This window comes from Narcine bancroftii, chromosome 13, assembly GCF_036971445.1.
Source record: "Narcine bancroftii isolate sNarBan1 chromosome 13, sNarBan1.hap1, whole genome shotgun sequence".
Taxonomy (NCBI): Eukaryota; Metazoa; Chordata; class Chondrichthyes; order Torpediniformes; family Narcinidae; genus Narcine; species Narcine bancroftii.
The window spans coordinates 61,745,227-61,771,352 of NC_091481.1; the positions used below are offsets into that span (position 1 = coordinate 61,745,227).

Genomic DNA, 26,126 nt, shown 5'->3' on the forward strand with positions numbered 1-26,126 from the left:
GAGAGCGATATTGTATCAGGTAATTTAGCAGTTTTAATTTAACTTAGGCATCAGAATCATGGGCTGAAGGGCCTGTTCCTGTGTGCTATATGTTCCATGAACTGCATTACATTGCAATGGAAATATATTTGCAAATTTCCTAAGTAAAGAATGTTCTTGGGGGGGGAAAAAAACTGGCAATAAAGTTTGCATTAATCCTGTGATGCTCACAGCCCATAAAATTTGTCATCACTCAATGTTGTGGCTCTCACTGCTTAGCCAGAGAGTTGTGAGTTTTGATCTCACTCCAGACATCCAAGCACTAAAAACTACCTCAAGTCAAGTTTATTATCATCCGATTGTACAAGTGCAACACGACGATCCTTAGTGCAAAACGGGCAGACATACCACCAGACGTGACACACAGAGATACATGCAGGACAAGTATTCATAAAATAAATAAATTTATATTGCTTCGTGAATGTGAGAGTCTCAGATGGCTAGCGTCAGCAGTTCCTTTAGTCGTTCAGTATTCTCACTGCCTGTGGGAAGAAGCCTGTTCCTCAACCTGGTGGCGCTGGCTCTGATCCTCCTGTATCTCTTCCCTGAACAGCTGGAAGATGCTGTGTGCGAGGTGGAAGGCGTCCTCAATGAGTTTGTGTGCCCTCTTCAGGCAACGATTCTGCTAGATCACTTCGATGGGGAGAAGGGAGACTCCAGTGATCCTCTCTGCCACGCTTATGGTCCTGTGGATTGACCTTCAATCCATTTCTCTGCAGCAATGCCCCCACACTGTGATGCAGCCCATGGGCTGGAAAGGCCTGTTACCATACTGTATCTCTAAAATTAAACTAAATTAAAGAGATTAAATTGATCTTTCACCTGCTAGCTCCAGTGGACACAAACCTTGCCAAAACTTACCCTTCAAGCCATCACAAGATTATTCCATTGTTATAATCTGCAGGAGATTACTGTGCACAAAGCTTTCCTACAACATAACAACGAGCAACTATCTGAGAGATCCGGACATCGTAAGAGCATTCTTTTAAAATATATTTATTTAACAATCTTTTGGAAACAAACAGATTAGGATTTAGATTTCAGATTTATAGCCAGAGCACATACACATCACATACAACCCTAAAATTCTTTATCCTATGAGCGAGGCAGAATTACCACTTGTTGGTGGTGCAAATAGAAACTGTACTCAATGTACACATGGAAACAATAAAGAAATGTAAACAAACTGACTGTGCAATATAGTGAGAATAAAAAATATCAATAAAGTGCAAAAGTAAGAGTCCTTAAACGAGACCCTGATTGAGTTTGTCGTTGAGGAGTCTGACGGTGGAGGGGCAGCAACTGTTCCTGAACCTGGTGGTGTGAATCTTGCGGCACCGATACCTCTTTCCTAATGGTAGCAGTGAGAACAGAGTGTGTGCTGGGTGGGGTGGATCCTTGATGATTGCTGCTGCTCTCTGATGGCAGCGCCCCCTGCAGATGTTCTCGAAGGTGGGTGGCCTCTGATGTCCTGTGCTGTGTCCACTACCTTTTGGAGGACTTTATGCTCATGAGTATTGGTGTCCCCATACTTAACCATGATGTAGCTAGTCAATACACTTTCCACCACACATATGTAGAAATTTTCCAGAATTTCTGATGTCATCAACAAACTCCTGAGGAAGTAGAGGCACTGATGGTGCTTTCTTCACAATACCGAACTCCAATACACGAACCCACCACAGTCCAAGAAAGATCTTCTGAGATAGTGACTTCCAAGAACTTAAATTTGCTCACCCTCTCCACCTCTGATCAGTCAATGATCACTGGATCGTCCACCCCTTCCTGAAGTCATTGATCTCCTTAGTTTTGGTGATATTGAGTGCAAGGTTGTTGTTGGGGCACCATTCAGCCAACCTTTCAATCTCCATCCTGTGTGCAGACTCATCTCCTTATTTTTGTACATGGTATCATGGTATCATGGGCATATTTGTAGATGGTGTTATTGTCCTACCATACCAGGCCACACAGTTGTAGGTGTAAAGTGAGTAGAGCAGGGGGCTAAGCACACAGCCCTGTGGTGCTCCGGTACTGATGGTGATGGAGATTGTGGAGGAGATGTTCTTACCAATCCTCACTGATTGTGGTCTGCAGGTGAGGAAATCCAATTACATAGTCGAGTGTTGAGTACAAACAGGAAAAGTTAACAATGTTAACTTGATAAATGATAGGTTCCAGAAATTATTTTCAGCTATAGGCAGTCCAAATACTTTTATTGTCTTTTTAATTAGTAAAAATACAGAAAAACTGGAGGAACTCAGCAGGTGGTGTAGCATCCACAGGACATACAGGTACTCCTGACGTGACCTATGCGACATGTCCACCCACACTTAAGACAGAAAAAAATTTTAAATATATAGAAAAATTATAAAATTTACACAGATTATGGTGTATTTGACAAACTATAACAGGGATACAGAGCATGTAAGATCCAAAATGTGCGTATTTACCTTGTTAGTCGGCATCCCTGGGTCTTTAGGCTGGGCGCAGCCACCTTGATTCCTGTGCGCATGCGGGAGTCAAGAGTTAAGGGCGTGAATTCAATATCATTAAGGTGGTTAATTCTCATGTATACAGCAACCGAATTCCAATACATGAACCCACTACTCATGCGCCAACCGAAGGCTCACTCATGCACCAACCAAAGGCTCGCGCATGCCCACAGGAATCAAGATGGCCGCGCCCAGCCTATAGAACCGACTAACAAGGTGAGCATAGACCAGAATGTGGAAAGATTCGCCAAGTTTGATTGACAAATTCAGGAAGCTTTAAGTTGTTATTGTCAAATCAACGATGAAAAAAAGATTTGATTAACAAGACTTCAGTACTCCACGTGCACAGGCAAAATTCCAACTTATGTCCATTTCAAGATATGATCGATCATTCGGTCCCAATTACAGTCGTCAAGTCAAGGATAAATAAATCTAACTGACATTTCAGGCCTGATCCCTTCTTCAAGATATGAGTGAAAAACAGGCAGGTGTCTGAATTAAAAGGCTAGGGAGAATGGAAGAATGGGCAGGTAAAGGAGTTCAAGACCATTAGGCAAAAGGTGCTAGGAAAGGAGAAAGGAAGGATGAGAATTGATGGGGGGATGTTTTGGTTCTGTAGAAGTACAGTGGGTGAAAGGAGACATGGAGGAAATTAGATATAACATTAAAGAGATCAAGGTTGAATTTGACACGATATGGGGCCCATTTATGGACTACTAACATCATTTGAATACATAGGCAGGGGTGCTCTGGGGGTTTCCTGTCTGGGCCAGGAGCCGAGACTCGATTCTTTACATATTATTCACTGGTGCCCGTGTTTAGTGGGAAGGGCAGCATTAGATTGGAGGGCGGGGTGATCTTCTTTTTTTTCCATTATCCTTTATAAGTAGAAGAGATTAGTCCAATGAGATAACCAACAATGAGTGTGCCATAATATTAGAATATGAGGTGAAGTTTTCATAAGGGAATTTCTATTTTATTCAAGCATTGTGTACAAGATGATGAATAAATCTCATGATTTATATTCTGTATTGCATTATATAAAAGTTATGTAACTAATATGTAGACGATATATAATATTTCTCTCTACCAAATCAATAAAAATATTTTAAAAAGAAAAGTGTCATGGGATAGATGGAGGGAGGTGCTAACAAAAACCAGACAAGTCGATATCGATGCCATCCGGTTTGAGGATGCTCAGATTGACTGTGAGGTGTTAAATTGTTTTTAGACATACAGCACGGAAACAGGCCCTATCGGCCAATGCTCCATGCCGCCCTATTTACACCCAATTAACCTAGACTCCCCGGGTACATTTTGAATGGTGTGAGGAAACCAGACCCCACGGGGAAACCCCACGCAGACACAGGGATAGGGACAAACTCCTTACAGACAGTGTTGAGATTCTAACCCAGTCCCGATCGCTGGGACTGTAACCACTACGCTAATCGTGTTGTTCCTCCAATTTGTGCGCAGTCTCAGTCTGGCCATCCAGCAGATAATAAGATAAACCAGGTCTTGAATGTCACTTGAAATGAAATGCCAAAATTTAATCACTTCTCTTTTGTTGCGTATTTCATCATTATCGACATGTTTTACCTGTTATCTTTCTGAGGGACCTTCATTTGAGTTTTTAGGTCAACACTCATTTAGATAAAAATAACGCCAATGTTTTATTTCAATCTATTAATTTATGGAGTTCAGATGATGATTATAAATTAATTTTGACAGCACCGAGAGTGCCCAACATTAAACAAGATGATTAGAAGAGGAGAAACAGGAGACCATAGCTGCAAGAATTTGGAGCAACAAAAACTGCTTGAGGAACTCACGGGGTCAAGCAGAGTCTGAATGATCTTGCTGAACTATAGAGGTCCTCCCACAGTTTGTGGTTTTATTTTAAAAAAATTAAATTTAAGTGTAGACATACAGCATGGTAAGAGACCCTTTAGGCCCACAAGCCCATGTCATCCAATTGGTATATTTTTGATTGGTAGGAGGAAACTGGAGCATCTGGAGGAAACCCGTGCAGGCAGCGCCAGATTCAAACTGAGGTTGCTGGCGCTATATCAGCGGAACGCTGTTATAGAACTATAGCCATAGCCATGCCGTGGCTTTTGCTTCTTTTGACTTTGTGTGCTCAGTCTGTTAAGGCTTTTTTATGAATACTTTCCAATGAGGTCTACAACCCAGTCCTCATCAATGGGTCAGCAGTGGAAAGGGTAAGGAACTTCAAGTTCCACAGTGTAAACATCTCTGAATATCTATCCTGGGGCCATCAAGTTGATGAAATCAAGAAGAAGACTTGCCAGCAGTTATATTTCTTTAAGAGCTTGAGGAGATTTGGTAGGCCACCAAAGACTCTTGCAAATTTCTACAGGTGCACCGTGGAGAACATTCTGACTGGTTGCATCATTGTTTGATGCACAGGACTGGAAAAAACTACAGAGGGTAGTCATCTCAGCCGGCGCCCTCATGGGCATTAGTCTTCACTCCATTAATGACATCTTTAAGATGCAGTGCCTCAAGAAAGCAGCTTCTATCATCGAGAACCCTCACCACCCAGGCTTTTCCTTTTATTCACCGCTACCAGCAGGAAGGAGGGTCAGGAGCCTGAAGACACACACTCTACGTTACAAAAGCAGCTTCTTCCCCTCTGCAATCAGATCTGTGAACAGACAATGAACCTACGGACACTACCTCACATTTTCTCCTTTTTGTGCACGAGTTTTTTTTTAATCATTATATTTATGGAATTGTAATTCTGTAGTAATCTTGCACCAGCCTGTACAACATGCTGCCACAAAACCACAAATTTCACAACACATTCTTGACAATAAACCTGATTCTGAGAATCGTAGAGAGAAAGGGTCCAAACAGAGGCAAATGCTACTGGTTTGGTCAATATGGACAGGTTGGGCCTAAGTTTCAGTGCTGCATCAATCCATGACGCTAAGATCAACAAATACCTGCGAGTACCTTCACTGAGATGACATCCTGGAATTCTGATAACTGCACAAAACAGGCTCTATGTACAAAACACTTGGTTCATATTCTGATGCAATTTAATACCCTCAAAGAATTAAGATTTAACAATCTCCATCTTTTCAAATTTCAGATGTATTGTCAGAGTACGTACATGATAAAACATACAACCTGAGATTCTTTTTCCTGCGGGCGAGGCAAAATTATCACTTATCTTTCTTTTCTTTGGCTTGGCTTCACGGACGAAGATTAATGGAGGGGTAATGTCCATGTCAGCTGCAGGCACGTTTGTGGCTGACAAGTCCGATGCGGGACAGTAAGACACGGTTGCAGCGGTTGCAAGGGAAAATTGGTGGGTTGGGGTTGGGTGTTGGGTTTTTACTCCTTTGTCTTTTGTCAGTGAGGTGGGCTCTGCGGTCTTCTTCAAAGGAGGTTGCTGCCCGCCGAACTGTGAGGCGCCAAGATGCACGGTTTGAGGCGATATCAGCCCACTGGCGGTGGTCAATGTGGCAGGCACCAAGAGATTTCTTTAGGCAGTCCTTGTACCTCTTCTTTGGTGCACCTCTGTCTTGGTGGCCAGTGGAGAGCTCGCCATATAACACGATCTTGGGGAGGCGATGGTCCTCCATTCTGGAGACGTGACCTACCCAGTGCAGTTGGATCTTCAGCAGCGTGGATTCGATGCTGTCGGCCTCTGCCATCTCGAGTACTTCGATGTTGGTGATGAAGTCGCTCCAATGAATGTTGAGGATGGAGCGGAGACAACGCTGGTGGAAGCGTTCTAGGAGCCGTAGTTATAGTTATAGTTATAGTTAGTGCAAATATACATATGTAAACAAATAAAGAAATGTAAACAAACTGACTGCAATACAGAGAGAGAAAACAATAACGCGAAAAAGTAAGGGTCCTAAAATGGGTCGCTGATTGAGTTTTTCGAGAGGGGTCTGATGGTGGAGGGGGAGCAGCTGTTCCTGAACCTGGTGGGTGCAGTTTTGAGGTACCGATACCTCTTTTCTGATGGCAGCAGCCAGAACAGAGCGTGTGCTGGGTTGTGGGGATCCCTGATGATTGCTGCTGCTCTCCGACGGCAGCGTTCTCTACAGATGGTGGGGAGGGTTACCCCTGTGATTTCCTGGGCTGTTGTCCATGAACTTTTGCAGGGCTTTACACTCAGGTGTAGAAATTTGCCAGGGTTTCTGATGTCACACCAAACCTCCGCAAACACCTGAGGAAGTAGGGGCGCTGACGTGTTTCCTTCAGAATGAAATTTGGGTGTTGAGGCCAGGAAAAGTCCTCTGAGATAGTGAATCGCAAGAACTTAAATTTCTTATATTTTAAGCTTAAATTTGCAGTTATGCCTTGAGCGGCCTGCACCTAACGTATGGAGCTCCCTCCCTAAACATCCCCCTTTCCTGATTCAAGACACTGCTTAAAACATCTCTCTCTTTGGCCAAATATTTGTCATTTTTTTTCCCATGTGAATGGGTGCCAAACTTTGCATGTTGCTGGAAGAAATTCCATTAATCAAATTGTTATTCTTTTCAAGGAAAGAAAGAAGAACTGGAGGGACTCAGCAGGTCAGGCAACATCCACGGGGAGAAATCGTCAGTCATACTTCGGGTCAGGACATCGTTTTCAAGATGAAAGGTCCCAACCCTTCCGTGGATGCCTCCTGACCTGTGGGGACCTTCCAGCTCCTCTTCATTTGCTAATGACTCCAGCATCTATTGGAGCAGAGCTAGGCTATTCAGCCCATCAAGTCTGCCCTGCCATTCAATCATAAGCTAATCCGTTTTCCCACTCAGCCCTAGTGTTTGGCCTTCTCCCCAAAACCTTTGATGCTCTGGCTAATACATCTCTCCTTTGAATGCATTATCCTTAGTGCATATCCAACATTCTTTTGGAAGATTTTTACTGAATCTGTTTCCACCAATCTTTCAGGTAGTGTGTCCCAGATCGTAACCCCTTGAAATGTGCTTTCCTGGCTTTTTTTTTTGCATATATCTTAAGTCTACATTTTCTAATTGTTCCTGCTATCAATAGGGACAGTTTCTCATTTCTTCCATCAAAATCCTTCATAATTTTAATTGTTTCTATCAAATTTAAATCTCTTTTATCTCAACTGCACTCTAGAATATAACTGGAATGCCTCAGTCTCATTGAGGCTCCTATTTCCCTGAATAAATGATGCCAGCTTTATTATCTCCACGTCTTACCTCCTCATTCGAACTTCGGCCATCTGTTTCCAGCATACATAGGGAACCAACACCCACATAACTCATACATTTGCTGTTTTGTCTAATCTCAAAATGAAGCCATTAAAAGGGACGAAAAGTGTGATGTGATAGCCTGTTCTTTCACGATATGGGATTGCTGCTTGAATATTGAAGTGGTGAGAAATAATTTGTCATGAAAATTATATGGAGAATAGCAAAATAAGTAATTGAAATTCATTCAGTCTCTCTTCTGGAATAAGTGGATGATGGCTTTGAATTATCAATATCACAACAAGAAATGAGTTGAGAAACATAATATTCTCATTGCAAACAAGTGACAGTTTAGCACAATGCCTTCACTGCGTCAACGATCAGGTTCAAATCCCGCACTAACTGTAAAGAGTTTGAACGTTGTTCCCGTCCCTGCATGGGTTTTCTCTGGGGGCTCCTGTTTCCTCCCACCGTCCAAAACGTACTGGAGATATAGGTTAATTGGTTTTTAATTGGACAGGATGGACTCGTGGGCCGAAATAGCCTGTCACTGTGTTGCATGTCCTAATTTGAATTTAATTTAAAATTCAGGAATATTTTAACATGTATTTGTACAAATACAAATGCATATAATTCCACCAGCACCCCCCCAAAAAAGTCTCTACCCAGCCACCTGGAGAAGGGTGAAAGTGAGTGCAGATAGAACTTCGCTCAGACACGGTCAAAGTGATGCATTCTAGAAAGTTAATCCGGAGAAGGACATTTGCAGTGAATGGCAGGGCTCTGGGAAGTGTTAATGGACAGAGAGACTTTGAGGGACAAATGGATGGTTCCCTGAAAAGTGGAATACAGATAGACAGGGTGGTGAGGAAAACATAGAGAATGCTTGTCCTAATCGGCCAAGGACATTGAGTATAAGAGCAGAGATGCCACATTACAGTTGCACCAAACATAAAAACATAGGAAATAGGAGGAAGAGTCCACCACTGGCCTATCGAACCTGCTCCGCCTTCTATGAGAATATGGCTGATTCGACTTTTTGACTCAGCTCCATCTAGCTGACTCTTCCCATAACCCTTAATTCCCCAACTCTCCAAAAATCAATCTAACCATGTCTTAAATATATTTAATGAGACAGGCTCTACTGCTTCCCTGGGCAGAAAGTTCCACAAATGCATGACTCTGGGAAAAGCAGCTCCCGCTCTTCTCCATTCTAAATCTACTCCCCCGAATCTTGAGACGAAGCTCCTACTTCCCAGTGGAAACATCTTTCCTGCATCTATCCCTTTCACAGTTTAATATATTTCTATAGGATCCCCTTCTCATTCTTCTGAATTGCAATGAATGCAGTCCCAAGTGACTTGATCTCTTAAAATAAGCTAATTCCCTCATCTCTGGAATCAATCCAACGAACCTCCTGTGCACCATGTCTAAAGCCAGTACACCTTTTGTCAAGTAAGGAGACACAGTACTCCAGGTGCCGTTGTCGCAGAATCTCTCTGCTCTGAAATTCAATGCCTCTGGCAAAGGAGGCCCACATCCCATTTACCCCTTGATTACCTGTTGCATCTGCAAGCTATCTTTATGTGATTCATGCACAAAAACTCCTAAATTCCCCTGCACAAAAGAATGCTGCAATCTTTCACTGTTCAAATTATAATCTGATCTATTTTTCCCTCCAAACTGAATGACCTCACATTTACCAATCTCCATCTGCCAAACCCTTGCCCACTTCCTTCACCTATCTATATCGCTACAGAATCTCCACGATTTGCTTTCCCACTCAGTATCAATCAGCAAATTGATTTAAATTATTTTTTTTATTTAAATATAACATGTAAATTTAAATTTAGACATACAGCTGGGTAACAAGCCAGTTCAGTTCAGCCCATGCTACCCTTCTTTTCTTCTTCTTTGGCTTGGCTTCGCGGACGAAGATTTATGGAGGGGGTAAAAAGTCCACGTCAGATGCAGGCTCGTTTGTGGCTGACCAGTCCGATGCGGGACAGGCAGACACGATTGCAGCGGTTGCAAGGGAAAATTGGTTGGTTGGGGTTGGGTGTTGGGTTTTTCCTCCTTTGCCTTTTGTCAGTGAGGTGGGCTCTGCGGTCTTCTTCAAAGGAGGCTGCTGCCCGCCAAACTGTGAGGCGCCAAGATGCACGGTTTGAGGCGTTATCAGCCCACTGGCGGTGGTCAATGTGGCAGGCACCAAGAGATTTCTTTAGGCAGTCCTTGTACCTTTTCTTTGGTGCACCTCTGTCACGGTGGCCAGTGGAGAGCTCGCCATATAATACGATCTTGGGAAGGCGATGGTCCTCCATTCTGGAGACGTGACCCATCCAGCGCAGCTGGATCTTCAGCAGCGTGGACTCGATGCTGTCAACCTCTGCCATCTCGAGTACCTCGACGTTAGGGGTGTGAGCGCTCCAATGGATGTTGAGGATGGAGCGGAGACAACGCTGGTGGAAGCGTTCTAGGAGCCGTAGGTGGTGCCGGTAGAGGACCCATGATTCGGAGCCGAACAGGAGTGTGGGTATGACAACGGCTCTGTATACGCTTATCTTTGTGAGGTTTTTCAGTTGGTTGTTTTTCCAGACTCTTTTGTGTAGTCTTCCAAAGGCGCTATTTGCCTTGGCGAGTCTGTTGTCTATCTCATTGTCGATCCTTGCATCTGATGAAATGGTGCAGCCGAGATAGGTAAACTGGTTGACCGTTTTGAGTTTTGTGTGCCCGATGGAGATGTGGGGGGGCTGGTAGTCATGGTGGGGAGCTGGCTGATGGAGGACCTCAGTTTTCTTCAGGCTGACTTCCAGGCCAAACATTTTGGCAGTTTCCGCAAAGCAGGACGTCAAGCGCTGAAGAGCTGGCTCTGAATGGGCAACTAAAGCGGCATCATCTGCAAAGAGTAGTTCACGGACAAGTTTCTCTTGTGTCTTGGTGTGAGCTTGCAGGCGCCTCAGATTGAAGAGACTGCCATCCGTGCGGTACCGGATGTAAACAGCGTCTTCATTGTTGGGGTCTTTCATGGCTTGGTTCAGCATCATGCTGAAGAAGATTGAAAAGAGGGTTGGTGCGAGAACACAGCCTTGCTTCACGCCATTGTTAATGGAGAAGGGTTCAGAGAGCTCATTGCTGTAACTGACCCGACCTTGTTGGTTTTCGTGCAGTTGGATAATCATGTTGAGGAACTTTGGGGGACATCCGATGCGCTCTAGTATTTGCCAAAGCCCTTTCCTGCTCACGGTGTCGAAGGCTTTGGTGAGGTCAACAAAGGTGATGTAGAGTCCTTTGTTTTGTTCTCTGCACTTTTCTTGGAGCTGTCTGAGGGCAAAGACCATGTCAGTGGTTCCTCTGTTTGCGCGAAAGCCGCACTGTGATTCTGGGAGAATATTCTCAGCGACACTAGGTATTATTCTATTTAGTAGAATCCTAGCGAAGATTTTGCCTGCAATGGAGAGCAACGTGATTCCCCTGTAGTTTGAGCAGTCTGATTTCTCGCCTTTGTTTTTGTACAGGGTGATGATGGTGGCATCACGAAGATCCTGAGGCAGTTTACCTTGGTCCCAACAAAGCTTGAAAAACTCATGCAGTTTGGCATGCAGAGTTTTGCCGCCAGCCTTCCAGACTTCTGGGGGGATTCCATCCATACCTGCTGCTTTGCCACTTTTCAGTTGTTCGATTGCCTTATATGTCTCATCCAGGGTGGGAACCTCATCCAGCTCTAGCCTTAGGGGCTGTTGAGGGAGCTGGAGCAGGGCGGAATCTTGGACTGAGCGGTTGGTACTGAAAAGAGATTGGAAGTGTTCTGACCATCGGTTGAGGATGGAGATCTTGTCGCTGAGGAGGACTTTGCCAATTTACCCAATTTACAACCAATTAACCTACACGCCCAGTACATTTTGAACGGCGGGAGAAAATGGAATCCCGGGGGAAACCCACACAGACACGGAGAGAACATAGAGACAGCTTGCCAATCGCTGGCACTGTAAAGGTATTGCACTAACCACTACACCAAACGTACCGCCTCTGATGGAGGAGTTTGAGGAGATTCGGTAAGTCACCAAAGACTCTCGAAAACTTCTATAGGTATACTGGGGAGAGCATTCTGCCTGGTTGCTTTACAATCTGGTACAGAGGTGCCAGCGCTCAGGACAGGAAAAAACTCCAGAGGGAAGTTAACTCAGCCTGTGATATCACAAGCACCAGTCTTCACTCCATCGAGGACATCTACAAGTGGCAATCTCTTAAGACAGCAGCATCTATCATCAAGGACTACTACCACCCAGGCCATGCCCTCTTCCCTCATCGGGAAAAAAAGTACAGGAGCCTAAAGACAAGCACTCAGAGGCACAAGGACAGCTTCTTTCCCTCTGCCATCAGATTTCTAGATGAACAATGAACCACAGACACTACCTCACTTTGTCTTTTTCTTTTTCTTGAACTATTTATTTATTTTTAAATGTGGTTTATAGAAATATTTTCACTGTAATGCTGCCACAGAACAACTAACTTTGTGATATGTTCTTGACAATAAATTCTGATTCTGATTCTGAGCTTAGATACACTGCACTTGGACCCCTCTTCCAAATCATTACTGTACATCATGAACAGTTTCATCCCCAATAATGACTCTCTTAATTTTATAAACTCTGACACTCCAGCGAAAGCAACCCAAGTTTGTCCAACCTATCCTCATAGCTCCTATTGTCTTTTTTTTTCTTTGGATTGGTTTCGCGGACGAAGATTTATGGAGGGGGTAAAAAGTCCACGTCAGCTGCAGGCTCGTTTGTGGCTGACAAGTCCGATGCGGGACAGGCAGACACGGTTGCAGCGGTTGCAGGGGAAAATTGGTTGGTTGGGGTTGGGTGTTGGGTTTTTCCTCCTTTGCCTTTTGTCAGTGAGGTGGGCTCTGCGGTCTTCTTCAAAGGAGGTTGCTGCCCGCCAAACTGTGAGGCGCCAAGATGCACGGTTTGAGGCGATATCAGCCCACTGGCGGTGGTCAATGTGGCAGGCACCAAGAGATTTCTTTAGGCAGTCCTTGTACCTTTTCTTTGGTGCACCGCTGTCACGGTGGCCAGTGGAGAGCTCGCCATATAACACGATCTTGGGAAGGCGATGGTCCTCCATTCTCGAGACGTGACCCATCCAGCGCAGCTGGATCTTCAGCAGTGTGGACTCGATGCTGTCGACCTCTGCCATCTCGAGTACTTCGACGTTAGGGATGAAAGCGCTCCAATGGATGTTGAGGATGGAGCGGAGACAACGCTGGTGGAAGCGTTCTAGGAGCTGTAGGTGGTGCCAGTAGAGGACCCATGATTCGGAGCCGAACAGGAGTGTGGGTATGACAACGGCTCTGTATACGCTTATCTTTGTGAGGTTTTTCAGTTGGTTGTTTTTCCAGACTCTTTTGTGTAGTCTTCCAAAGGCGCTATTTGCCTTGGCGAGTCTGTTGTCTATCTCATTGTCGATCCTTGCATCTGATGAAATGGTGCAGCCGAGATAGGTCAACTGGTTGACCGTTTTGAGTTTTGTGTGCCCGATGGAGATGTGGGGGGGCTGGTAATCATGGTGGGGAGCTGGCTGATGGAGGACCTCAGTTTTCTTCAGGCTGACTTCCAGGCCAAACATTTTGGCAGTTTCCGCAAAGCAGGACGTCAAGCGCTGAAGAGCTGGCTCTGAATGGGCAACTAAAGCGGCATCGTCTGCAAAGAGTAGTTCACGGACAAGTTTCTCTTGTGTCTTGGTGTGAGCTTGCAGGCGCCTCAGATTGAAGAGACTGCCATCCGTGCGGTACCGGATGTAAACAGCGTCTTCATTGTTGGGGTCTTTCATGGCTTGGTTCAGCATCATGCTGAAGAAGATTGAAAAGAGGGTTGGTGCGAGAACACAGCCTCCTAGTGCATCTGGAAAAAAGCAGAGTCTTCTCATCTCTGTCTCAAATCTGCTACCCTGAACCTTGAGGTTATGCCCCCTAGTTCTTGTTATGGATCATAACAGACAGTGTCACCACTGAGAAGGAGTAACCTAGCAGTAAGCGTCGATCCGTGTCAGTTGTCACTCATCTCATGAACTTTGTGTGGTAAGCCATTGTATATATGTTTGGATGTGCTAGGAAACGCCCCTTGCTGACTGTGTCTGAGTCTCCTCTCACTGACCCATGAATAAAGGCAACTGCGCCACAGCCCCCTCTTCAGTCCAGGAGAGTCGACCATCATGGACGGTGTGAATCAGTTTCTCTACAACTTCTATTCTTTGAAGTTATTGATGGTGCAACACTTTGGAAGGTGTGTGAGCTACCTGCTGTCAGCTCTGAGGCTAGGTCAGGTGTGTCAATGTCAGAAGAGCGTTACTTTAAGCAACAATAATCTGGCACCAGTCCCATTGGGCCTGAAGCCCCACAGTCGTAATGTGGAGTTTTCATCAGAAGGAAAATCAGAGACTCATTTAAGGACTCTCACTTGTGCACTTTATTGATTTTCTTTTTGTTCTCTCAATATTGCACAGTCTTATCTGTTTGCAGTTCTTTATTTACTTACATGTTTTACGCAGTGTACAGTTTTTTATTTGCACTACAAATAGTGGTAATTCTGCGGCGCCCGCAGGAAAAGAATCTCAGGGTTGTGTGTGATGTCATGTATGTACTTGTGTCATGACTGACACAAACCAGTGTTCAGGTGAATACCCAAAGATACCCAATCCAATGCCACAATTTGACCTCCAGATAGAATCAAAACTGGATCACTTAGCTCTTAAAAAGAAGAGGATCTCTGCAATCCAATTTCTCTGCTTTTTAAAATCTTTCCTATATTCCTTTTCACCTGGGGAAAATGCCAATTTCTAATAGCCCCCTTAATCCCAGCATCAATGAATGTTTGGAGGTGTTGAGTTTGTGAATCCTGATGCTACTTTTAGGAAGAAGTATTTGCTATAAATTTAAAATTTAACATTTAGACATACAGCACAGTAACAGGCCATTTCGGCCCATGAGTCCGTGCCGCCCAATTTACACCCCATTACCCCGGTACATTTTGAATGGTGGAGGAAACTGGAGCCCCCAGAGAAAACCCACGCAGACATGGGTAGAACATGCAAACTCCTTACAGACAGCATGGGATTTGAAATTGGTCCGGTCCCAATCGCTGGCGCTGTAAAGGCATTGCGCTAACTGCTATGCCAACCGTGCCACTCTAATCTAATCTATACATTCCTTCCAAACATTGTTCGTACAAATTTAACACAATCATTCAATTCAGTTCAATTTTAATGAAATAGTGCAAATTCCGAACCTTTTCCCAGGGAAATGAACAAAGTTAAAAAAAACCTGAAATTTTAAGAACCAATTTGATTGAGCAATGCAGGGGGGTAGATGGGGGTGCAGAAAAGTCATTGAGAGATGAATTAAGGTGGGTCAAATGGCTTTTCTTGCAAGTAATTATTCAGTTATCCTGGGAGCCTGTATTTCACAGAGCTAAAAATAGACCTCTGAAGAAATTAAAGCCTCGAGCATCTCAGCTTCATTACTGAGCTGGCCTCTGTTAGCTCTTCTCAGCACAGCAATTCATTAACTTAACTTCTCCAATCTGATAATAGATTCCAGAAATTGGACAGCAAAGGCTAAATCTTCCTCAGCATCCAAATTCAACTGGCAAAATAGCTTTCCCAGATCTGTAGAAAGTTGGTAAGACTACATTTGGAGTATTGTGTCACATAGTTATGGGGGAGATCCCTTTTAGGGTTCACAGTGATATTACGACGAGAGGAGGGCTTGAGTTATAAGGACAAGGTGGATAGAATGGGGTTCTTTTACCTGGAGAGTAGCATGCACAGGGTTGATCTTAGGTACAATAAAACCCCTGGTATCCAACACCTGTAGAGACTGGTAGATGCCAGAAAAGCGAGTTTTCCAGTTCCTTAAGACTCACTCTTATAATACACCTACATTAGCAATAAACAGTTTAAAAGACAAAAATACTACACTGTACTTTCACTGAACAAACTTCACTTGCATGAATATATAAACTTTAAAGTATTTTACTTTATTTTCAGTCACATTCTTTGAAAACATTTCAAAGGTTCCTCCCCCTTTGCAGATCCGCCTGAAAGACGAACAATAACATTATACGTAATTAACCTCACATCACCCCACCCCAGGTTTACAGATAAAGCCTTACTAATAAACTTAATAAAGATAAAGACTCTGACTAAGACACTTTAAGAGAGTCACCCCAACAGCGAGCGGCATCAACCAGCTCTCATCGCTGTTTCATACAACTTTATTCAAACAGCTGCTACGAGCAAAGCCTGAGCAAGGCCCTCCGCTGGGTGAATATTTGCTCCCATCTTCACCAAAAGTTTATGTATTACTTCAGAGAACATTTACTTTTACAAATTAAACTTTTATTTAAATTGTTACTTCCTTTAATTTTTTAAATTTATTTATTTTCCTCACTTTTTTTTGCCGGTTACTTGAATTCCAGATAACAGGGTTTTTCCTGTATATAAAATCAGTGAGGGACATAGATAAAGTGGTTAATCCCAGGCTAAGAAGTTTTAAAATCTAGGGCAATGGTTTAAGGTGAGAGGGGAAAGATTTTAAAGAAGATGTGAGAGGAAACTTTTTTCCACACAGAGGGTTGTGGGTATGAGGAACAAACAGCCAGAGGAAGTAGAAGAGGTACAATTAGGATGTTTAAAAGACGTAGATAGAAAGTTTGAGAGAGATAAATGGGAGTAGCTCAGGTAGGCAACTTGGTCAGTCTGGATGAGTTGGGGTGAAGGGCTTGTCCCATACTGTATAACACTGACTCTGTAATTCCTGGGGGTTTCAAACACCAGTTGTGGTTGGTTAAAGAGTGAGACACAGAGCTTTCAATTCCCCCCTAATATTTTTGAAATGAGCATTTATAGCTTTCAATAACACTGGGTATCCCCCTGGAAACTATTGGCTGCCGATCACAAAATTCACCTTAACATTTTTCCTATCATGTAGTGTTATTTTAGTTATAACCTATTTTTGAGATTTTTGGTCATATTTTAAGTTTACTTCAACCGTACAAATCCATGTGTCCTTGAGAATATGTTTTCTGCATTCGCACTTGAACGTCTTCCCTGCTGATCCTGGGTACCGTCAGTGACCAACACGGTGAAAGGTTCCATCAGGACATTACAATCATGGAAAAGCGCTATCAGGGCAATCCAGCCGACTATTGTTGGACACTGAAGTGAGAGGCATCAGATGCTGAGTCCAAACAAAAATCAGCAGTAAAACCTATTTAGGTCATTTGAACGAACGCAACGTGTCAGCATCGTTATGAAATTACACCTGCTAAATTCAATAAATGTTAATTTAATGTTTCTCCATCTTCCTATGTGATACAGTAAACTGAAATTATATTGGTGTTCAGCTTAAATAATAATCCCCATATTTTTTCAGGAAGCAAACCTTCTGAAAAAAATTGTTGTCTAGTATAATTATTCAAATTAAAATACATTTCTTTATAGAGTACAGCAGTGCAGTGGTTATCCAGTGCAGAGAGTCTGAGCCAGAAACACAAGTTCAATAACACCCAGTGATTTTAAAGTCCATTGAGAGCTGCAGAGTTTTACAGAATGGAAACAGGCCGTTCAGTCCAACTTGTGCGTGCCAACCAACCTAGTTCCATTTACCCTCTAACCCTTTCCTATCCATTAAGAACACAAGCAGAAAGCCTTGCACCTGTTCTGTCAGATCATGGATGATCTTTAACCTCAGTGCCATTTTCTTACATTGTCCCACATCCCCCTAAAATGTCTCAGTCTATCTTTAATGCTATGGCCAGTTTGCCGGCATTTGTTTGGCAAACAACATCCCTTACACTGGTGTTTATTTTCACATCAACGTGATCTCTTGCCATGTGAATTTTGACACCCATGTTCAAAATAGTGACAGTATCTTTAAAATGGATTTTGACCGTAAATAATTTTATTGCCCAAAATTACAAGGGGAGTCGGTGTACAAGCAACTTTGTAAATTTGTGCATTTGATTTCACCAGATCCTCTGACTGAAAAGCCTGTTCTTATTGGACAATTCCAAAGATGGCGTCCTCCACAGTTGCACACGAGTAGATGGTAACCATAGGTTTGCACCTTAATAGACACTGCCACCTGGTGTATAAGACATCCAGGTGCAGAAAGTGACAACAGCTGGATGGATTATTGCTGACTGATCCCCAACAATCGTGCCTGAGGTTGCTATCAGCGTATGTGGCAGACATTGATCTTACCTACACAACCTCCACAGCGTCACTAACACTGCGTTCTGAAGAAGAAATAACTCAGAGACTTGGCTACAGTTTGAAACGTGATTTCTCATCGTTCAGAAATACCCTCCCGCTAAAATACATTTGTTTTGCTGTACGATAGATGGCATTAACTTTGCAATTGCCTACTGTGAAATATACTGCTTGCTGCTTATTGTAAAACAAATTGCTCTAAACTCTGTTGTAAAAATGAACTCTTGGAAAGTAGACACTGTTTGCTGCGAGATAAATTGATAAAATTGGCTGCTCGCTGCTGTAAGGTAGATTCTATTTGGAGTAAAATAAGCTGATTGCTGCAAAATTGATGGCTCCCAGTAAAGTGGGGTCTGTTTCACGTTGAATAAATACTACTGCAAGTCTGCCCATCTCTATCTCACAATATTTTCACTCTGATCTAGGTGATCCACGGTGAAGATATAATAAACAAATAACATCTAAAATAAGGTGGTAAATTTGATGATAAAAAAATTAAATTCACAAAACACTTTTCCAACCAAAACAAAACAAAAATCCCATTGGTGGTCTGAGAATCAGAACCAGAATTTATTGTCAGGGAACAAGTCATGAAATTTGTTTTTTCGTAGCAGGTCATAGAGCATTATAACCGTCTTACAACATTCTTAAAAAATAAAAATAATAATGCCCAAAAAGTAAAGGAGTGTCTGTGGTTCATTGATTTTTCAGGAATCTGATGGCAGCGGGGAAGAAGCTATCCTTGTGCCACTGAGTGCTCGTCTTTAGGCTCCTGTACCTTTTCCCCAATGGAAGCAGAGTGAAGAGGGCCTAGCCTGGGTGGTGGAGGGTTGGGGGGGGGGGTCTTTGAGGATAGAGGCTGCTTTTTTAAGACACCGCCTCATGTAGCTGTCTCGAGGGAGTGAAGTCTGATGTTGCAGGCTGAGTTAACAACCCTCTGGAATTTATTCTTGTCCTGAGAGTTGACACCTCCATACCAGGCAGTGATGCAACTAGCCAGAATGGTCTCCATGGTACACCTGTAGAAGTTTAAGAGAGTCTTCAGTGACATACCAAATCTCCTCAGACACCTCACTAAGTATAGCTGCTGATGGGCCTTCTTTGTGATTGCATCAACATGGGGGCTCCAGAACAGATCCTCGGAGATGTTGACACCAAGGAATTTGAAGTTATGACCCTCTCCTGAGGCCTTGCTGAGGGATGGGTTGCATTTTCCTGACTTCCTCCTGAAGTCCTTGGTCTTGCTGCCGTTGAGCGCAAGGTTGTTGTCAATACACTGTTCAACGAGCTGATCTATCTCCCTCCTGGACGCTTCCTCATTGCCATTTGTGATTCTGCTGACAACTGTGGTGTCATCTGCAAACTTGTAGGTGGCACTGCAATTGCGCCTGGCCACAAAGGGCTCAAACTCACCTGCCCTTCCCCACACTGGTGGTCTCTGGGTTCATTAAGGACACTTTGGCGATGGAATTTAAGTGTGAGGTATTGCATTTTGGAAGGACATACACAGTAAATGGTAAGGCACTGAGAAATGCCTTAGAACAGAGGGATCTGGGAATATAGATACATAATTTCCTGAAAGTGGCATCACAGGTGGATAGGGTCATAAATACTGCTTTTGGTATATTGGCCTTCATAAATCAAAATATCGAGTAGAGTGGGGATGTTTTCGTAAAGTGTATAAGACATTGGTGCGGCCAAATTTGGAATATTGCGTGCAGTTTTGGTCACCTAGCTACAGAAAAGATATCAATAAGATAGAAAGAGTGCAGAGAAGATTTGCAAGGATGTTGCCAGAACTTCAGGAACTGAGTTACAGGGAAAGGTTAAACAGGTTAGTACGTTATTCATTGAAGCATAGAAGAAAGAGAGATATTTAAAATTATGAAGCGGATAGACAGAGTAAATATAGATAAGTTTTTTCCACTGAGGGAGGGTAAGATACCAACCAGAGGACGTGGGTTAAGAGTGAAAGGAAAAAAGTTTAGGGGGAATATTAGGGAGAAATTCTTCACACACAGAGTGGTGGGAGTGTGAACGAGCTGTCAGCTGAAGTGAATTCAGGCTCAATTTTATCATTTAAATTTGAACAGGTACATAGATTGGAAATGTATGGAGGGCTATGGAGTGGGTGCAAGTCAGGAGGACTAGGCAAAAAAAAATGGCTCAGCACAGACTAGAAGGACCGAAGGGGCCTATTTCTGTGCTGCATTGTTCTGCAAGTGAATACTTAATATTATTTGTGGGTGAAGAAAAGATTGGGAACCACTGGGAGTGACTGCTGCACAGCCTCTATGAGTGAGTACATCAAGCTGATGTGCTTCACTGAATCATAAAACCCACATCATCCATCTGATTTTAAAATTCTACTCCTCCACATTACTAACCAAATACGCAATGGCATAAAAATGACACACTGGAAAAGCAGTGAACTACCTTGTAAATAAAATCTTCTTGCTTTAAATTTGCAGCCTTAAGTTTCTCTCTCAATAAATTATACAAGCAGAACAGTAAAGCAATGAACTGAGACTCCTTAATCATCCACTGATAAGCAAAACCCAAGCTCTATAAAATAAAATATTAAGTGTGTGTAGAATAGTAATTATGAGCAGTGAAATTATAGGATGTCCTCAAGGAACTGAAGGATGCATGAAATTGGGAAAAAAAATCCCACAGATCAAGAAGTTGAAAGATTTCTACTGAGTTGGTTTCTTTTCTAGAGTCATTGCTCGAGGAAAATGGGGAGATTTAAAAAGAAACCTTGCACCGAATGTTTTGGGCTTCTTAGTTATCACCAGGGTTCTGGGGGCTCAACAGAAAGAAAATTTATGGACAATTCTGTTCTTCTATTTTATGTTGGATAGATTTAAAGCTTCCTTATAATCATTAGTAATTGGGAAGACTCTAAAATCTGCTTTTTTTTTAAATTTAGACATACAGCACAATAACAGGCCATTTCGGCCCATGACCCTGTGCTCTGCCCAATTACACCTAATTAACCTACGAACCCCCATTGCATTTCGAACAGTGGGAGGGAACCGAAGTCCACGGGAAAACTCACTCCCGACACTGCGAGAACAGGCAAACTTCTTCCAGACAGAGCTGATCTCTGGTGCTGCGCAAACCGTTACGCTAACTGTGCCGCCCAGAATTAACTGTAATTCATACAGCTGGCTGAGTCAGTGAGAATAGATACAAAATGGATTGCCGAGGCTTATTTTGAACTGTGAGGGTAAGCCAATGGCAGAGGATGAGAGAGTCAGGTTATCCGACCACTGACCCAGTGAAGGTCCCGCTCGAGGACAGCATTGAGCGTACCTCCCCGTGTGAGGTATGAAGACCGTCAAACCCACAAGCTGCCTCTTTACATCAAGGAATCAGCTCTGATGTGAAGAGAAACAAACAAAAAAGAACCCCAATGCATATACCTGGCTGGTCAGTTTTAGTACAGGCAGGAAATAACGTAATTGTGTGTATGAGCTCATGCATAACATATGGAAGATGTACCAAAAAATAAATATGCTGCAATCAAATGCCCTGCTGTTCCACAGACTTTAGGAAGCAGAGAGCCATAGAATATTACAGCACAAAAAAAACCTTTGGCCCTTCTAGTCTTTGCTGAAGCATATGCTACAGCAGGCTTGTTATCCTTTTATGGGCAGAGGAAGGAAGGGTTTGGAGGTGATAAGAGGAGTTTCACCAGGTTAATTCCAGAAATAAGTGGGGTTGGCCTATGAGGAGAGATTGAGCCATCTGGGACGGTACTGGCTGAAATTTAGGAGAGAGGACCTTATAGAAAAATATAAAATTATGGAAGTCGTAAATAAAGACACATGGATTGAAGATCTAGAATCAATTCAGAAAATTGTTTGGGCTTTTAGGATTTATAGTTACAAGTCCTATAATATCTAATTATTTATTTCAACCAACTATTTTAGATGCTGGTTTTCAAAACTGGAAATTTTTAGATGTTTTAAAGATTCTTTTACACAACAACATTTTATTTCTCTTCAACAATTGGTGACGATATTTAATCTATCAAATAGATATTATTTCAGACACTATCAAATTCGACATTTTGTTCAGCTTTTAACATTTCCTGACCCAAATTTTATTGATGAACTCTTCAAGTTACAATTTACTCATAAAGGCATGGTATCTGCTTTATATTATAAACTATTGAATATGAAAGCAATATCTTGAAGTGGAATTAAAACTGAATAGGAGAATTATCTGAATATCTCTTTCTCAGAAGAAGAATGGACTTCAATTTTGGGCCTGATTTACGATTGATCGTTGTATGCTAGGCATCGTCTTATTCAATTCAAAGTGCTACATCGTGTACATTTCTCAAAAATCAAACTTGCTTGAATTTATTCTGATATTAGTTCACTTTGTGACAAATGTAAAATATTCAATGCCTTTTTTAGACACATCGTAATTTGCAAAAATATCGGACCAACATTTTTAGAAATTTTTCAACCATATTTAGGATAATTTTCGATCTACATCCAGTAATTTGGTTTTTCTAAAGATATAAATATTATTTTATCTTCTAATCAAAGACGAGTTTTAGCATTCTCCACTTTGTTAGCAGGAAGAGCAATTCTGTTCAAGTGGAAAGATGAGTTCCCACCTACACATAATCAGTGGCGATTAGATATGATGCCCTTTTGAAATCTGGAGAAAATGAGGCACAATGACATGAAATCAAGATTTATTTTGACAAGACTTGGGGCCCATTTATACCTCACTTCCATAATTTAACTAATTAAGTGAGACGATGAAGGTCGCTGGGTGTGCTTGTTTGGATCCTATCACTACATACAATATGAATTTTAACCTTTATGGCTGTGGGTTTGATTTTTTTTCTTTTCTTTTTTTTCTTACTGCTTACAATATTGTATGTATTACCATTTATTGGATTTAGAATTAAGTTGTATTGCAACTGTACTATATATTATTATTTGTAAATCGGCAAAGGTTTCATTACTGCTTTTTGTATGTTTTTCTGATAAAACTCAATTTAAAAATATTTTTTAAGGAAAATAGGGTCATTATATTATTCCGACAGGTAAATAATATAATAAATGGTTGTTGTTGCTAATGTATACACCCCTAACCATTGAACCGGAATTTTTTGAAAGATTTTCAATACTCACTGGGATGGTGAGGGGGAGGGGGGGGGGCTTTAATTGTTGGCTAAATACTGTTCTACATTGTTCTTCTTCCTCTATATCTGCTGTTCTAAGTAAATCTGCAACTTTTAAACAAATTTTGGTATATCAGATGTTTGCTGCTTTTTATATCCTAACAGTAGAGAATATTCTCTTTTTTTCAAATGTTCATCGTACCGAATACTCAGGTTGATTATTTTTAAATAATTGATAATAAATCATGTGACTATCAAGGAACAGTGATATCTGATCACACTCCTGTTATCTTTGGTATTCCTTTTACAAAGAGGCATTGGCGTTTTAATATTCTCAGATAATTATTTTTTGAATTTTATGGAAGAGCAAATTCAGTTTCTCTTCACTACAAATATTTCTCCAACACTTTTTAACCTGATTGTCTGGGACACTATGAAAGCATATCTGAGAGGGCAAATCATTTCTTACACAGCTAAGATAAAGAAGACTATAAAGCAAGATTAAAATTAATCAATCAGATTAAACAATTGATTTACAGTATGCAGAAATTAAAAATCCTGATTTATATAAAAGGAGAGTTGAACTTAAAACTAAATTTGATCTTCTTTCTACTTATTCCATTGAACAGCAACTTTTGAGGAGTATGAGACAGTTCTACATTCATGGTGAAAAGTGTGATAAGCTTTTGGCTAGCCAATTGAAAGGAGTGGCTACTATGAGACAAATTAATAACATTCTGATGGAGGATGGTACTGATATTACTGACCAATAAATGATAACTTTAGAGAATTCTATTCTAGATTGTATTCTTCTGAATGCAATAATGATAGTATTTAAATGTTGGATTTTCTGGACTGCCTTAATTTGCCTACGCTCTCTCAGAATGAGTCTGGAGGCACCTATTTCTCAAGAGGAAATCATTTTTTAAATTTCTTCCTTACAAACTGGTAAATCTCCAGGACCTGATGGGTACCCCATGGCATTTAATAAATCCTTTTCCAAATTGCTTGTGACCCATTTAAGTTCTGAGCTTAATGACTCATTTAAACAAGGGAATATTCCATCATCTTTTAATAAAGGATCAATTTAAATGTGCTTCTTATAGGCCTATTTCTTTACTTAACATTGATTTGAAGATTTTGTCTAAAATATTGGCCCATAGATTGGAGAATATTTTACTATTAATAATTTCTGAATATCAAACCAGTTTTATTAAGAACTGTTAGTTATTCTTATTTTAATATACACCGTGTATTGAATAGTTTATATTTACTTCCTACTCCTGCCCCTGAATGTGTTTTCTCTGTAGATGCAGAGAAACTTTTGGTCAGGTGGAATGGAGTTATCTATTTGCCACTTCAGAAAATTTTAATTTTGGACTGTGACGGTGTGAGCAGTGGAAGAAACACGGCCACCACGGTGAGGGTTGTTAACGACCGTTTTTATTCAAATTCAGCGGTCCCTTTAAGGGCAGCAGGAGCTCAGTCACCTGGTGCATTGTGACGTCATAATCGCTGCCCAGGGTGTGCGCTGAAAAGGATGCTGGAGTCAGAGAGAAACCTCTGACAATGCCATTTCTCCATGGCTGCCCCGCCACGTGGCAATACAAGCGGGTCTGGTTCGCCATGAGGATGTGCGCTGCCACAGGACTATGTTTTATTAAATGGATTAAAATATTATGTCCTACCGCCTCAATTCTCTCTAATTCAGAGCAATCAAAACCTTTTAATCTTCAACAGGGAACTCATCAAGTTTGTCCTTTAAGTCCATTACTTTCTGACTTGGTATTAGAGCCTCTAGCAATTTGCTCTTCCTGAAAGTAGAGATTTTATAGTGAGACATAGGAACGGCATTTTTACACCGATGATATTTTGCTTTTTTTGTATCTAATCCAGATGTTTCTTTACCAAGCATATTAGCTTTGCTTTCTCTTATCAGTCAGTTTTATGGGTAGCAGTTGATACCAAGATATTCTAATTTTCCTCGGAGCTATAAAGATCTTTTTTCCTCATTCCCAAATCCTTTTTTGACTCATTAGCTCCGCTTATATATTCCTAAATATGGCAAGGAAAGCTCATCTTCAAAAAACTAAAAGGAATGGTGGATTGGCATTTCCTAATTTTAGATTTTATTTCTGGGCAGTCAATATACGTAATTTACTTCTTTTGTTACACTTTGATAATCTATTTGACTGTCCTTCATGGGTAGAAATTGAACTAAATTTTACTAAAAGTACCTCTATTTTGGCAACTTTAGGGTCTTTTTTTTACCCTCTTTTCTATATAAACTAACTGATAATCCAATAATTAGACATAGTTTGAGAACATGGGCACAATGTAGAAGGTTTTTGAGATTTCAGAGCTTTTCTCTTGCCAGCTTTATTATATCTAATCTTTTTTGTTTCAACCTTTTTTGCAAGATATTGTCTGTAATAACAGGCAAAAAATTGGGTATTAAATGTTTTAAAGACATTTTTATTCGAAACAATTTTGCTTCCTTTTAACTATTGGTGGAAATTTTAATTAACCACTCATTTTTTTAGATATTTACAAGTTAGGCATTTTGTTCAATTTCAGACTGAAATGAAATTTCCTGATTTTTCGCGAATCCCCAAGGCAAACATCCTTGATACACTTTTTAATTTACAACTTTCTAATAAAGGTTTAATATCTCTTATTTATAATAATTTGCTTGATTTAGGAATAGCCTTATGTTATATAGAGAATTTAGGTTAAAATGACTTAAGTTAAAATGTGATGATTAATCATAAAAAGGGAAGCCAGAACGGACAGGGAGCTTACTAGCAGCCAAGGACAAAAGGTTCAGCTGGATATGTTTTTTTTTAAACCTATCTTTTCATGGTCATAGTGAGAGACATGCAGGAGACAAAAGATTGATAAGAAGGGTGAGAAACAGAATTTAGTGTATATAGAGTTCGCAGCGTACGTAACGAACATGATAATTAAAAATGCAGTTGT

The 26,126-nt window shown here is 41.5% G+C and overlaps 1 protein-coding gene across 2 annotated transcripts in view; it reads right to left on the reverse strand.

The window, feature by feature from the left end:
* The window catches only part of LOC138748909 (protein phosphatase 1 regulatory subunit 29-like), a 174,001-nt gene that overhangs the window by 117,278 nt on the left and 30,597 nt on the right, over positions 1 to 26,126 (reverse strand). The window contains exon 3 of one of the 2 annotated variants that reach the window (XR_011348316.1): positions 24,884 to 24,961. The exons of the other annotated variant lie outside the window; for it this stretch is intronic. The gene's annotated coding sequence lies outside the window, so the exon portion shown is untranslated. Of the gene's footprint in view, positions 1 to 24,883; positions 24,962 to 26,126 lie in introns of those variants that run through there. 2 annotated transcript variants of the gene reach the window in all.